The sequence below is a fragment of the Eucyclogobius newberryi genome, unplaced genomic scaffold (genome assembly GCF_026437365.1).
Source record: "Eucyclogobius newberryi isolate DKJ021-1_F unplaced genomic scaffold, fEucNew1.0.hap1 SCAF_11, whole genome shotgun sequence".
NCBI classification, from domain to species: Eukaryota; Metazoa; Chordata; class Actinopteri; order Gobiiformes; family Gobiidae; genus Eucyclogobius; species Eucyclogobius newberryi.
In genome coordinates, this window is record NW_027315735.1 from 11,521,418 (window position 1) to 11,536,041 (window position 14,624).

The following is a 14,624-nucleotide window of genomic DNA, read 5'->3' on the forward strand; positions in this document are numbered from 1 at the left end:
TGTCAATCAAGAGTCCGCAGTTGAATACTTATTTACTTTGCAAAGATCGATCGATCGATCGATCGATCGAAAGAAATCAAAAGCCATAGGCTTAAAAATGGGGCACTGGCAAAGTAAACAAAATCCCATCACACACTTGAGCAGAAGAAGCCATTACTCTCAGGATTTAAATCTACGTGGGGAGACCCCAAAAGAACTCTTTGGCCTCATTAGTCATCCCTGTCAAGGCGTTGCTGAATAATCTCATGTGTTATAAACATCTTGGACTTAGGCTAAAATGCTATGCTGCACCTTACCACCCAAGTACGCTTGTAGTTTGGGAATTTTGTTCACTGACAATTGCCAGAAAACCTTTTTGATTCTGAAAATAGAGCTTATTTGAGCGTTTCTTCTATAACGTAACACAGCGCCATCGGAACCTTTTCTTGTGCGTGTGTATGGGTTGTAGCCTTTTTGTTCCTGCCGCCAAAAGTAGGAGGAGTTTTGAGGCCAAAGCGCATGCTTCTAAAGTTCAGAGGGATGGCAATGTCAACCAAGAGTCCGCAGTTGAATACTTATTTACTTTGCAAAGATCGATCGATCGATCGAAAGAAATCAAAAGCCATAGGCTTAAAAATGGGGCACTGGCAAAGTAAACAAAATCCCATCACACACTTGAGCAGAAGAAGCCATTACTCTCAGGATTTAAATCTACGTGGGGAGACCCCAAAAGAACTCTTTGGCCTCATTAGTCATCCCTGTCAAGGCGTTGCTGAATAATCTCATGTGTTATAAACATCTTGGACTTAGGCTAAAATGCTATGCTGCACCTTACCACCCAAGTACGCTTGTAGTTTGGGAATTTTGTTCACTGACAATTGCCAGAAAACCTTTTTGATTCTGAAAATAGAGCTTATTTGAGCGTTTCTTCTATAACGTAACACAGCGCCATCGGACCGGACCACTCGGGCTGCCTCTGTGGCGCAACGGTAGCGCGTCTGACTCCAGATCAGAAAGTTGCGTGTTCAACTTCACGTCAGCGTCATGTACTTTGTTGATTCTTGTTATAGTGGGTGAACAGCATTCACTCATTCATGTTATGGGGCTGTTTCATACCTGTCACTCCGCAATCATGCGATCTGCCAAGAGGATTAGTTCAAATGCTCTAATACTCAACTGTTTGACAGTTTGGCCATTGCCCTCTGAGAGCTTTAGTTGTGAATGAAACTGCATATACACATGTATAACTCAAAAGTACCGCATGCGATGGCCGGGAATCGAACCCGGGTCAACTGCTTGGAAGGCAGCTATGCTTACCACTATACCACCATCGCAAGGACACATGCTTTCGCAGTGCCGTGTCGCAAATCGGCGCCTGTAATTGATATCTAAAGTTCCATGCACAAGGAATATGGTTTGAAGATAATTACTATCATAGAAACGCCTTTTTTGCACGGTTTCGCTGGTCGCATTTCTTGTCCAACTGAGCAACAGGTAGCGTGGCCGAGTGGTCTAAGGCGCTGGATTTAGGTTCCAGTCTCTTCGGAGACGTGGGTTTAAATCCCACCGCTGCCAGTTCGCATGCCGAACGTCAAGAGCAGGGCTGTGTGATGTCTGTCGGCAGCGCTTCCGTTTGAGTTTAGCTTTCATAAAATACATATTCTAAATCTGGCCCTGGTCAAAAGCCAACCAGGGATTCTTTACTTCCGCCAAATGGCCTGCCAGCAGGGGCCCGTACGGGAACAACATGAACCACGTTGTTGGCAGGATTCGAACCTGCGCGGGAAATTCCCAATGGATTTCTAGTCTATCGCCTTAACCACTCGGCCACAACAACTCATTAGCTGCTTACGGGAACCTTTTCTTGTGCGTGTGTATGGGTTGTAGCCTTTTTTTCCTGCCGCCAAAAGTAGGAGGAGTTTTGAGGCCAAAGCGCATGCTTCTGAAGTTCAGAGGGATGGCAATGTCAATCAAGAGTCCGCAGTTGAATACTTATTTACTTTGCAAAGATCGATCGATCGATCGATCGATCGATCGAAAGAAATCAAAAGCCATAGGCTTAAAAATGGGGCACTGGCAAAGTAAACAAAATCCCATCACACACTTGAGCAGAAGAAGCCATTACTCTCAGGATTTAAATCTACGTGGGGAGACCCCAAAAGAACTCTTTGGCCTCATTAGTCATCCCTGTCAAGGCGTTGCTGAATAATCTCATGTGTTATAAACATCTTGGACTTAGGCTAAAATGCTATGCTGCACCTTACCACCCAAGTACGCTTGTAGTTTGGGAATTTTGTTCACTGACAATTGCCAGAAAACCTTTTTGATTCTGAAAATAGAGCTTATTTGAGCGTTTCTTCTATAACGTAACACAGCGCCATCGGAACCTTTTCTTGTGCGTGTGTATCGGTTGTAGCCTTTTTGTTCCTGCCGCCAAAAGTAGGAGGAGTTTTGAGGCCAAAGCGCATGCTTCTAAAGTTCAGAGGGATGGCAATGTCAACCAAGAGTCCGCAGTTGAATACTTATTTACTTTGCAAAGATCGATCGATCGATCGAAAGAAATCAAAAGCCATAGGCTTAAAAATGGGGCACTGGCAAAGTAAACAAAATCCCATCACACACTTGAGCAGAAGAAGCCATTACTCTCAGGATTTAAATCTACGTGGGGAGACCCCAAAAGAACTCTTTGGCCTCATTAGTCATCCCTGTCAAGGCGTTGCTGAATAATCTCATGTGTTATAAACATCTTGGACTTAGGCTAAAATGCTATGCTGCACCTTACCACCCAAGTACGCTTGTAGTTTGGGAATTTTGTTCACTGACAATTGCCAGAAAACCTTTTTGATTCTGAAAATAGAGCTTATTTGAGCGTTTCTTCTATAACGTAACACAGCGCCATCGGAACCTTTTCTTGTGCGTGTGTATGGGTTGTAGCCTTTTTGTTCCTGCCGCCAAAAGTAGGAGGAGTTTTGAGGCCAAAGCGCATGCTTCTAAAGTTCAGAGGGATGGCAATGTCAACCAAGAGTCCGCAGTTGAATACTTATTTACTTTGCAAAGATCGATCGATCGATCGAAAGAAATCAAAAGCCATAGGCTTAAAAATGGGGCACTGGCAAAGTAAACAAAATCCCATCACACACTTGAGCAGAAGAAGCCATTACTCTCAGGATTTAAATCTACGTGGGGAGACCCCAAAAGAACTCTTTGGCCTCATTAGTCATCCCTGTCAAGGCGTTGCTGAATAATCTCATGTGTTATAAACATCTTGGACTTAGGCTAAAATGCTATGCTGCACCTTACCACCCAAGTACGCTTGTAGTTTGGGAATTTTGTTCACTGACAATTGCCAGAAAACCTTTTTGATTCTGAAAATAGAGCTTATTTGAGCGTTTCTTCTATAACGTAACACAGCGCCATCGGAACCTTTTCTTGTGCGTGTGTATGGGTTGTAGCCTTTTTGTTCCTGCCGCCAAAAGTAGGAGGAGTTTTGAGGCCAAAGCGCATGCTTCTAAAGTTCAGAGGGATGGCAATGTCAACCAAGAGTCCGCAGTTGAATACTTATTTACTTTGCAAAGATCGATCGATCGATCGAAAGAAATCAAAAGCCATAGGCTTAAAAATGGGGCACTGGCAAAGTAAACAAAATCCCATCACACACTTGAGCAGAAGAAGCCATTACTCTCAGGATTTAAATCTACGTGGGGAGACCCCAAAAGAACTCTTTGGCCTCATTAGTCATCCCTGTCAAGGCGTTGCTGAATAATCTCATGTGTTATAAACATCTTGGACTTAGGCTAAAATGCTATGCTGCACCTTACCACCCAAGTACGCTTGTAGTTTGGGAATTTTGTTCACTGACAATTGCCAGAAAACCTTTTTGATTCTGAAAATAGAGCTTATTTGAGCGTTTCTTCTATAACGTAACACAGCGCCATCGGACCGGACCACTCGGGCTGCCTCTGTGGCGCAACGGTAGCGCGTCTGACTCCAGATCAGAAAGTTGCGTGTTCAACTTCACGTCAGCGTCATGTACTTTGTTGATTCTTGTTATAGTGGGTGAACAGCATTCACTCATTCATGTTATGGGGCTGTTTCATACCTGTCACTCCGCAATCATGCGATCTGCCAAGAGGATTAGTTCAAATGCTCTAATACTCAACTGTTTGACAGTTTGGCCATTGCCCTCTGAGAGCTTTAGTTGTGAATGAAACTGCATATACACATGTGTAACTCAAAATTACCGCATGCGATGGCCGGGAATCGAACCCGGGTCAACTGCTTGGAAGGCAGCTATGCTTACCACTATACCACCATCGCAAGGACACATGCTTTCGCAGTGCCGTGTCGCAAATCGGCGCCTGTAATTGATATCTAAAGTTCCATGCACACGGAATATGGTTTGAAGATAATTACTATCATAGAAACGCCTTTTTTGCACGGTTTCGCTGGTCGCATTTCTTGTCCAACTGAGCAACAGGTAGCGTGGCCGAGTGGTCTAAGGCGCTGGATTTAGGTTCCAGTCTCTTCGGAGACGTGGGTTTAAATCCCACCGCTGCCAGTTCGCATGCCGAACGTCAAGAGCAGGGCTGTGTGATGTCTGTCGGCAGCGCTTCCGTTTGAGTTTAGCTTTCATAAAATACATATTCTAAATCTGGCCCTGGTCAAAAGCCAACCAGGGATTCTTTACTTCCGCCAAATGGCCTGCCAGCAGGGGCCCGTACGGGAACAACATGAACCACGTTGTTGGCAGGATTCGAACCTGCGCGGGAAATTCCCAATGGATTTCTAGTCCATCGCCTTAACCACTCGGCCACAACAACTCATTAGCTGCTTACGGGAACCTTTTCTTGTGCGTGTGTATGGGTTGTAGCCTTTTTTTCTTGCCGCCAAAAGTAGGAGGAGTTTTGAGGCCAAAGCGCATGCTTCTGAAGTTCAGAGGGATGGCAATGTCAATCAAGAGTCCGCAGTTGAATACTTATTTACTTTGCAAAGATCGATCGATCGATCGATCGATCGAAAGAAATCAAAAGCCATAGGCTTAAAAATGGGGCACTGGCAAAGTAAACAAAATCCCATCACACACTTGAGCAGAAGAAGCCATTACTCTCAGGATTTAAATCTACGTGGGGAGACCCCAAAAGAACTCTTTGGCCTCATTAGTCATCCCTGTCAAGGCGTTGCTGAATAATCTCATGTGTTATAAACATCTTGGACTTAGGCTAAAATGCTATGCTGCACCTTACCACCCAAGTACGCTTGTAGTTTGGGAATTTTGTTCACTGACAATTGCCAGAAAACCTTTTTGATTCTGAAAATAGAGCTTATTTGAGCGTTTCTTCTATAACGTAACACAGCGCCATCGGAACCTTTTCTTGTGCGTGTGTATGGGTTGTAGCCTTTTTGTTCCTGCCGCCAAAAGTAGGAGGAGTTTTGAGGCCAAAGCGCATGCTTCTAAAGTTCAGAGGGATGGCAATGTCAACCAAGAGTCCGCAGTTGAATACTTATTTACTTTGCAAAGATCGATCGATCGATCGAAAGAAATCAAAAGCCATAGGCTTAAAAATGGGGCACTGGCAAAGTAAACAAAATCCCATCACACACTTGAGCAGAAGAAGCCATTACTCTCAGGATTTAAATCTACGTGGGGAGACCCCAAAAGAACTCTTTGGCCTCATTAGTCATCCCTGTCAAGGCGTTGCTGAATAATCTCATGTGTTATAAACATCTTGGACTTAGGCTAAAATGCTATGCTGCACCTTACCACCCAAGTACGCTTGTAGTTTGGGAATTTTGTTCACTGACAATTGCCAGAAAACCTTTTTGATTCTGAAAATAGAGCTTATTTGAGCGTTTCTTCTATAACGTAACACAGCGCCATCGGAACCTTTTCTTGTGCGTGTGTATCGGTTGTAGCCTTTTTGTTCCTGCCGCCAAAAGTAGGAGGAGTTTTGAGGCCAAAGCGCATGCTTCTAAAGTTCAGAGGGATGGCAATGTCAACCAAGAGTCCGCAGTTGAATACTTATTTACTTTGCAAAGATCGATCGATCGATCGAAAGAAATCAAAAGCCATAGGCTTAAAAATGGGGCACTGGCAAAGTAAACAAAATCCCATCACACACTTGAGCAGAAGAAGCCATTACTCTCAGGATTTAAATCTACGTGGGGAGACCCCAAAAGAACTCTTTGGCCTCATTAGTCATCCCTGTCAAGGCGTTGCTGAATAATCTCATGTGTTATAAACATCTTGGACTTAGGCTAAAATGCTATGCTGCACCTTACCACCCAAGTACGCTTGTAGTTTGGGAATTTTGTTCACTGACAATTGCCAGAAAACCTTTTTGATTCTGAAAATAGAGCTTATTTGAGCGTTTCTTCTATAACGTAACACAGCGCCATCGGAACCTTTTCTTGTGCGTGTGTATGGGTTGTAGCCTTTTTGTTCCTGCCGCCAAAAGTAGGAGGAGTTTTGAGGCCAAAGCGCATGCTTCTAAAGTTCAGAGGGATGGCAATGTCAACCAAGAGTCCGCAGTTGAATACTTATTTACTTTGCAAAGATCGATCGATCGATCGAAAGAAATCAAAAGCCATAGGCTTAAAAATGGGGCACTGGCAAAGTAAACAAAATCCCATCACACACTTGAGCAGAAGAAGCCATTACTCTCAGGATTTAAATCTACGTGGGGAGACCCCAAAAGAACTCTTTGGCCTCATTAGTCATCCCTGTCAAGGCGTTGCTGAATAATCTCATGTGTTATAAACATCTTGGACTTAGGCTAAAATGCTATGCTGCACCTTACCACCCAAGTACGCTTGTAGTTTGGGAATTTTGTTCACTGACAATTGCCAGAAAACCTTTTTGATTCTGAAAATAGAGCTTATTTGAGCGTTTCTTCTATAACGTAACACAGCGCCATCGGAACCTTTTCTTGTGCGTGTGTATGGGTTGTAGCCTTTTTGTTCCTGCCGCCAAAAGTAGGAGGAGTTTTGAGGCCAAAGCGCATGCTTCTAAAGTTCAGAGGGATGGCAATGTCAACCAAGAGTCCGCAGTTGAATACTTATTTACTTTGCAAAGATCGATCGATCGATCGAAAGAAATCAAAAGCCATAGGCTTAAAAATGGGGCACTGGCAAAGTAAACAAAATCCCATCACACACTTGAGCAGAAGAAGCCATTACTCTCAGGATTTAAATCTACGTGGGGAGACCCCAAAAGAACTCTTTGGCCTCATTAGTCATCCCTGTCAAGGCGTTGCTGAATAATCTCATGTGTTATAAACATCTTGGACTTAGGCTAAAATGCTATGCTGCACCTTACCACCCAAGTACGCTTGTAGTTTGGGAATTTTGTTCACTGACAATTGCCAGAAAACCTTTTTGATTCTGAAAATAGAGCTTATTTGAGCGTTTCTTCTATAACGTAACACAGCGCCATCGGACCGGACCACTCGGGCTGCCTCTGTGGCGCAACGGTAGCGCGTCTGACTCCAGATCAGAAAGTTGCGTGTTCAACTTCACGTCAGCGTCATGTACTTTGTTGATTCTTGTTATAGTGGGTGAACAGCATTCACTCATTCATGTTATGGGGCTGTTTCATACCTGTCACTCCGCAATCATGCGATCTGCCAAGAGGATTAGTTCAAATGCTCTAATACTCAACTGTTTGACAGTTTGGCCATTGCCCTCTGAGAGCTTTAGTTGTGAATGAAACTGCATATACACATGTATAACTCAAAATTACCGCATGCGATGGCCGGGAATCGAACCCGGGTCAACTGCTTGGAAGGCAGCTATGCTTACCACTATACCACCATCGCAAGGACACATGCTTTCGCAGTGCCGTGTCGCAAATCGGCGCCTGTAATTGATATCTAAAGTTCCATGCACACGGAATATGGTTTGAAGATAATTACTATCATAGAAACGCCTTTTTTGCACGGTTTCGCTGGTCGCATTTCTTGTCCAACTGAGCAACAGGTAGCGTGGCCGAGTGGTCTAAGGCGCTGGATTTAGGTTCCAGTCTCTTCGGAGACGTGGGTTTAAATCCCACCGCTGCCAGTTCGCATGCCGAACGTCAAGAGCAGGGCTGTGTGATGTCTGTCGGCAGCGCTTCCGTTTGAGTTTAGCTTTCATAAAATACATATTCTAAATCTGGCCCTGGTCAAAAGCCAACCAGGGATTCTTTACTTCCGCCAAATGGCCTGCCAGCAGGGGCCCGTACGGGAACAACATGAACCACGTTGTTGGCAGGATTCGAACCTGCGCGGGAAATTCCCAATGGATTTCTAGTCCATCGCCTTAACCACTCGGCCACAACAACTCATTAGCTGCTTACGGGAACCTTTTCTTGTGCGTGTGTATGGGTTGTAGCCTTTTTTTCTTGCCGCCAAAAGTAGGAGGAGTTTTGAGGCCAAAGCGCATGCTTCTGAAGTTCAGAGGGATGGCAATGTCAATCAAGAGTCCGCAGTTGAATACTTATTTACTTTGCAAAGATCGATCGATCGATCGATCGATCGAAAGAAATCAAAAGCCATAGGCTTAAAAATGGGGCACTGGCAAAGTAAACAAAATCCCATCACACACTTGAGCAGAAGAAGCCATTACTCTCAGGATTTAAATCTACGTGGGGAGACCCCAAAAGAACTCTTTGGCCTCATTAGTCATCCCTGTCAAGGCGTTGCTGAATAATCTCATGTGTTATAAACATCTTGGACTTAGGCTAAAATGCTATGCTGCACCTTACCACCCAAGTACGCTTGTAGTTTGGGAATTTTGTTCACTGACAATTGCCAGAAAACCTTTTTGATTCTGAAAATAGAGCTTATTTGAGCGTTTCTTCTATAACGTAACACAGCGCCATCGGAACCTTTTCTTGTGCGTGTGTATGGGTTGTAGCCTTTTTGTTCCTGCCGCCAAAAGTAGGAGGAGTTTTGAGGCCAAAGCGCATGCTTCTAAAGTTCAGAGGGATGGCAATGTCAACCAAGAGTCCGCAGTTGAATACTTATTTACTTTGCAAAGATCGATCGATCGATCGAAAGAAATCAAAAGCCATAGGCTTAAAAATGGGGCACTGGCAAAGTAAACAAAATCCCATCACACACTTGAGCAGAAGAAGCCATTACTCTCAGGATTTAAATCTACGTGGGGAGACCCCAAAAGAACTCTTTGGCCTCATTAGTCATCTCTGTCAAGGCGTTGCTGAATAATCTCATGTGTTATAAACATCTTGGACTTAGGCTAAAATGCTATGCTGCACCTTACCACCCAAGTACGCTTGTAGTTTGGGAATTTTGTTCACTGACAATTGCCAGAAAACCTTTTTGATTCTGAAAATAGAGCTTATTTGAGCGTTTCTTCTATAACGTAACACAGCGCCATCGGAACCTTTTCTTGTGCGTGTGTATGGGTTGTAGCCTTTTTGTTCCTGCCGCCAAAAGTAGGAGGAGTTTTGAGGCCAAAGCGCATGCTTCTAAAGTTCAGAGGGATGGCAATGTCAACCAAGAGTCCGCAGTTGAATACTTATTTACTTTGCAAAGATCGATCGATCGATCGAAAGAAATCAAAAGCCATAGGCTTAAAAATGGGGCACTGGCAAAGTAAACAAAATCCCATCACACACTTGAGCAGAAGAAGCCATTACTCTCAGGATTTAAATCTACGTGGGGAGACCCCAAAAGAACTCTTTGGCCTCATTAGTCATCCCTGTCAAGGCGTTGCTGAATAATCTCATGTGTTATAAACATCTTGGACTTAGGCTAAAATGCTATGCTGCACCTTACCACCCAAGTACGCTTGTAGTTTGGGAATTTTGTTCACTGACAATTGCCAGAAAACCTTTTTGATTCTGAAAATAGAGCTTATTTGAGCGTTTCTTCTATAACGTAACACAGCGCCATCGGAACCTTTTCTTGTGCGTGTGTATGGGTTGTAGCCTTTTTGTTCCTGCCGCCAAAAGTAGGAGGAGTTTTGAGGCCAAAGCGCATGCTTCTAAAGTTCAGAGGGATGGCAATGTCAACCAAGAGTCCGCAGTTGAATACTTATTTACTTTGCAAAGATCGATCGATCGATCGAAAGAAATCAAAAGCCATAGGCTTAAAAATGGGGCACTGGCAAAGTAAACAAAATCCCATCACACACTTGAGCAGAAGAAGCCATTACTCTCAGGATTTAAATCTACGTGGGGAGACCCCAAAAGAACTCTTTGGCCTCATTAGTCATCTCTGTCAAGGCGTTGCTGAATAATCTCATGTGTTATAAACATCTTGGACTTAGGCTAAAATGCTATGCTGCACCTTACCACCCAAGTACGCTTGTAGTTTGGGAATTTTGTTCACTGACAATTGCCAGAAAACCTTTTTGATTCTGAAAATAGAGCTTATTTGAGCGTTTCTTCTATAACGTAACACAGCGCCATCGGAACCTTTTCTTGTGCGTGTGTATGGGTTGTAGCCTTTTTGTTCCTGCCGCCAAAAGTAGGAGGAGTTTTGAGGCCAAAGCGCATGCTTCTAAAGTTCAGAGGGATGGCAATGTCAACCAAGAGTCCGCAGTTGAATACTTATTTACTTTGCAAAGATCGATCGATCGATCGAAAGAAATCAAAAGCCATAGGCTTAAAAATGGGGCACTGGCAAAGTAAACAAAATCCCATCACACACTTGAGCAGAAGAAGCCATTACTCTCAGGATTTAAATCTACGTGGGGAGACCCCAAAAGAACTCTTTGGCCTCATTAGTCATCCCTGTCAAGGCGTTGCTGAATAATCTCATGTGTTATAAACATCTTGGACTTAGGCTAAAATGCTATGCTGCACCTTACCACCCAAGTACGCTTGTAGTTTGGGAATTTTGTTCACTGACAATTGCCAGAAAACCTTTTTGATTCTGAAAATAGAGCTTATTTGAGCGTTTCTTCTATAACGTAACACAGCGCCATCGGAACCTTTTCTTGTGCGTGTGTATGGGTTGTAGCCTTTTTGTTCCTGCCGCCAAAAGTAGGAGGAGTTTTGAGGCCAAAGCGCATGCTTCTAAAGTTCAGAGGGATGGCAATGTCAACCAAGAGTCCGCAGTTGAATACTTATTTACTTTGCAAAGATCGATCGATCGATCGAAAGAAATCAAAAGCCATAGGCTTAAAAATGGGGCACTGGCAAAGTAAACAAAATCCCATCACACACTTGAGCAGAAGAAGCCATTACTCTCAGGATTTAAATCTACGTGGGGAGACCCCAAAAGAACTCTTTGGCCTCATTAGTCATCCCTGTCAAGGCGTTGCTGAATAATCTCATGTGTTATAAACATCTTGGACTTAGGCTAAAATGCTATGCTGCACCTTACCACCCAAGTACGCTTGTAGTTTGGGAATTTTGTTCACTGACAATTGCCAGAAAACCTTTTTGATTCTGAAAATAGAGCTTATTTGAGCGTTTCTTCTATAACGTAACACAGCGCCATCGGAACCTTTTCTTGTGCGTGTGTATGGGTTGTAGCCTTTTTGTTCCTGCCGCCCAAAAGTAGGAGGAGTTTTGAGGCCAAAGCGCATGCTTCTAAAGTTCAGAGGGATGGCAATGTCAACCAAGAGTCCGCAGTTGAATACTTATTTACTTTGCAAAGATCGATCGATCGATCGAAAGAAATCAAAAGCCATAGGCTTAAAAATGGGGCACTGGCAAAGTAAACAAAATCCCATCACACACTTGAGCAGAAGAAGCCATTACTCTCAGGATTTAAATCTACGTGGGGAGACCCCAAAAGAACTCTTTGGCCTCATTAGTCATCCCTGTCAAGGCGTTGCTGAATAATCTCATGTGTTATAAACATCTTGGACTTAGGCTAAAATGCTATGCTGCACCTTACCACCCAAGTACGCTTGTAGTTTGGGAATTTTGTTCACTGACAATTGCCAGAAAACCTTTTTGATTCTGAAAATAGAGCTTATTTGAGCGTTTCTTCTATAACGTAACACAGCGCCATCGGAACCTTTTCTTGTGCGTGTGTATGGGTTGTAGCCTTTTTGTTCCTGCCGCCAAAAGTAGGAGGAGTTTTGAGGCCAAAGCGCATGCTTCTAAAGTTCAGAGGGATGGCAATGTCAACCAAGAGTCCGCAGTTGAATACTTATTTACTTTGCAAAGATCGATCGATCGATCTAAAGAAATCAAAAGCCATAGGCTTAAAAATGGGGCACTGGCAAAGTAAACAAAATCCCATCACACACTTGAGCAGAAGAAGCCATTACTCTCAGGATTTAAATCTACGTGGGGAGACCCCAAAAGAACTCTTTGGCCTCATTAGTCATCCCTGTCAAGGCGTTGCTGAATAATCTCATGTGTTATAAACATCTTGGACTTAGGCTAAAATGCTATGCTGCACCTTACCACCCAAGTACGCTTGTAGTTTGGGAATTTTGTTCACTGACAATTGCCAGAAAACCTTTTTGATTCTGAAAATAGAGCTTATTTGAGCGTTTCTTCTATAACGTAACACAGCGCCATCGGAACCTTTTCTTGTGCGTGTGTATGGGTTGTAGCCTTTTTGTTCCTGCCGCCCAAAAGTAGGAGGAGTTTTGAGGCCAAAGCGCATGCTTCTAAAGTTCAGAGGGATGGCAATGTCAACCAAGAGTCCGCAGTTGAATACTTATTTACTTTGCAAAGATCGATCGATCGATCGAAATAAATCAAAAGCCATAGGCTTAAAAATGGGGCACTGGCAAAGTAAACAAAATCCCATCACACACTTGAGCAGAAGAAGCCATTACTCTCAGGATTTAAATCTACGTGGGGAGACCCCAAAAGAACTCTTTGGCCTCATTAGTCATCCCTGTCAAGGCGTTGCTGAATAATCTCATGTGTTATAAACATCTTGGACTTAGGCTAAAATGCTATGCTGCACCTTACCACCCAAGTACGCTTGTAGTTTGGGAATTTTGTTCACTGACAATTGCCAGAAAACCTTTTTGATTCTGAAAATAGAGCTTATTTGAGCGTTTCTTCTATAACGTAACACAGCGCCATCGGAACCTTTTCTTGTGCGTGTGTATGGGTTGTAGCCTTTTTGTTCCTGCCGCCAAAAGTAGGAGGAGTTTTGAGGCCAAAGCGCATGCTTCTAAAGTTCAGAGGGATGGCAATGTCAACCAAGAGTCCGCAGTTGAATACTTATTTACTTTGCAAAGATCGATCGATCGATCGAAAGAAATCAAAAGCCATAGGCTTAAAAATGGGGCACTGGCAAAGTAAACAAAATCCCATCACACACTTGAGCAGAAGAAGCCATTACTCTCAGGATTTAAATCTACGTGGGGAGACCCCAAAAGAACTCTTTGGCCTCATTAGTCATCCCTGTCAAGGCGTTGCTGAATAATCTCATGTGTTATAAACATCTTGGACTTAGGCTAAAATGCTATGCTGCACCTTACCACCCAAGTACGCTTGTAGTTTGGGAATTTTGTTCACTGACAATTGCCAGAAAACCTTTTTGATTCTGAAAATAGAGCTTATTTGAGCGTTTCTTCTATAACGTAACACAGCGCCATCGGACCGGACCACTCGGGCTGCCTCTGTGGCGCAACGGTAGCGCGTCTGACTCCAGATCAGAAAGTTGCGTGTTCAACTTCACGTCAGCGTCATGTACTTTGTTGATTCTTGTTATAGTGGGTGAACAGCATTCACTCATTCATGTTATGGGGCTGTTTCATACCTGTCACTCCGCAATCATGCGATCTGCCAAGAGGATTAGTTCAAATGCTCTAATACTCAACTGTTTGACAGTTTGGCCATTGCCCTCTGAGAGCTTTAGTTGTGAATGAAACTGCATATACACATGTATAACTCAAAAGTACCGCATGCGATGGCCGGGAATCGAACCCGGGTCAACTGCTTGGAAGGCAGCTATGCTTACCACTATACCACCATCGCAAGGACACATGCTTTCGCAGTGCCGTGTCGCAAATCGGCGCCTGTAATTGATATCTAAAGTTCCATGCACACGGAATATGGTTTGAAGATAATTACTATCATAGAAACGCCTTTTTTTGCACGGTTTCGCTGGTCGCATTTCTTGTCCAACTGAGCAACAGGTAGCGTGGCCGAGTGGTCTAAGGCGCTGGATTTAGGTTCCAGTCTCTTCGGAGACGTGGGTTTAAATCCCACCGCTGCCAGTTCGCATGCCGAACGTCAAGAGCAGGGCTGTGTGATGTCTGTCGGCAGCGCTTCCGTTTGAGTTTAGCTTTCATAAAATACATATTCTAAATCTGGCCCTGGTCAAAAGCCAACCAGGGATTCTTTACTTCCGCCAAATGGCCTGCCAGCAGGGGCCCGTACGGGAACAACATGAACCACGTTGTTGGCAGGATTCGAACCTGCGCGGGAAATTCCCAATGGATTTCTAGTCCATCGCCTTAACCACTCGGCCACAACAACTCATTAGCTGCTTACGGGAACCTTTTCTTGTGCGTGTGTATGGGTTGTAGCCTTTTTTTCCTGCCGCCAAAAGTAGGAGGAGTTTTGAGGCCAAAGCGCATGCTTCTGAAGTTCAGAGGGATGGCAATGTCAATCAAGAGTCCGCAGTTGAATACTTATTTACTTTGCAAAGATCGATCGATCGATCGAAAGAAATCAAAAGCCATAGGCTTAAAAATGGGGCACTGGCAAAGTAAAC

General features: G+C 43.9%; 12 non-coding genes across 12 annotated transcripts; 4 read left to right on the top strand and 8 right to left on the bottom strand.

Moving 5' to 3' along the window:
* Nucleotides 1-1,241: 1,241 nt before the first annotated feature.
* trnag-ucc (transfer RNA glycine (anticodon UCC)) lies at nucleotides 1,242-1,313 on the bottom strand. The gene has a single exon. It is a non-coding gene; the product is annotated as a tRNA-Gly (tRNA).
* Nucleotides 1,314-1,472: 159 nt separating this feature from the next.
* On the top strand, nucleotides 1,473-1,554 carry trnal-uag (transfer RNA leucine (anticodon UAG)). The gene has a single exon. It is a non-coding gene; the product is annotated as a tRNA-Leu (tRNA).
* A 180-nt stretch (nucleotides 1,555-1,734) lies between these two features.
* trnas-aga (transfer RNA serine (anticodon AGA)) lies at nucleotides 1,735-1,816 on the bottom strand. Its single transcript has one exon. It is a non-coding gene; the product is annotated as a tRNA-Ser (tRNA).
* A 2,408-nt stretch (nucleotides 1,817-4,224) lies between these two features.
* trnag-ucc (transfer RNA glycine (anticodon UCC)) lies at nucleotides 4,225-4,296 on the bottom strand. The gene has a single exon. It is a non-coding gene; the product is annotated as a tRNA-Gly (tRNA).
* A 159-nt stretch (nucleotides 4,297-4,455) lies between these two features.
* Nucleotides 4,456-4,537, top strand: trnal-uag (transfer RNA leucine (anticodon UAG)). The gene has a single exon. It is a non-coding gene; the product is annotated as a tRNA-Leu (tRNA).
* Nucleotides 4,538-4,717: 180 nt separating this feature from the next.
* On the bottom strand, nucleotides 4,718-4,799 carry trnas-aga (transfer RNA serine (anticodon AGA)). The gene has a single exon. It is a non-coding gene; the product is annotated as a tRNA-Ser (tRNA).
* A 2,922-nt stretch (nucleotides 4,800-7,721) lies between these two features.
* Nucleotides 7,722-7,793, bottom strand: trnag-ucc (transfer RNA glycine (anticodon UCC)). The gene has a single exon. It is a non-coding gene; the product is annotated as a tRNA-Gly (tRNA).
* Nucleotides 7,794-7,952: 159 nt separating this feature from the next.
* On the top strand, nucleotides 7,953-8,034 carry trnal-uag (transfer RNA leucine (anticodon UAG)). Its single transcript has one exon. It is a non-coding gene; the product is annotated as a tRNA-Leu (tRNA).
* A 180-nt stretch (nucleotides 8,035-8,214) lies between these two features.
* On the bottom strand, nucleotides 8,215-8,296 carry trnas-aga (transfer RNA serine (anticodon AGA)). The gene has a single exon. It is a non-coding gene; the product is annotated as a tRNA-Ser (tRNA).
* Nucleotides 8,297-13,810: 5,514 nt separating this feature from the next.
* Nucleotides 13,811-13,882, bottom strand: trnag-ucc (transfer RNA glycine (anticodon UCC)). The gene has a single exon. It is a non-coding gene; the product is annotated as a tRNA-Gly (tRNA).
* Nucleotides 13,883-14,042: 160 nt separating this feature from the next.
* On the top strand, nucleotides 14,043-14,124 carry trnal-uag (transfer RNA leucine (anticodon UAG)). The gene has a single exon. It is a non-coding gene; the product is annotated as a tRNA-Leu (tRNA).
* Nucleotides 14,125-14,304: 180 nt separating this feature from the next.
* trnas-aga (transfer RNA serine (anticodon AGA)) lies at nucleotides 14,305-14,386 on the bottom strand. Its single transcript has one exon. It is a non-coding gene; the product is annotated as a tRNA-Ser (tRNA).
* Between the last annotated feature and the right edge of the window lie 238 nt (nucleotides 14,387-14,624).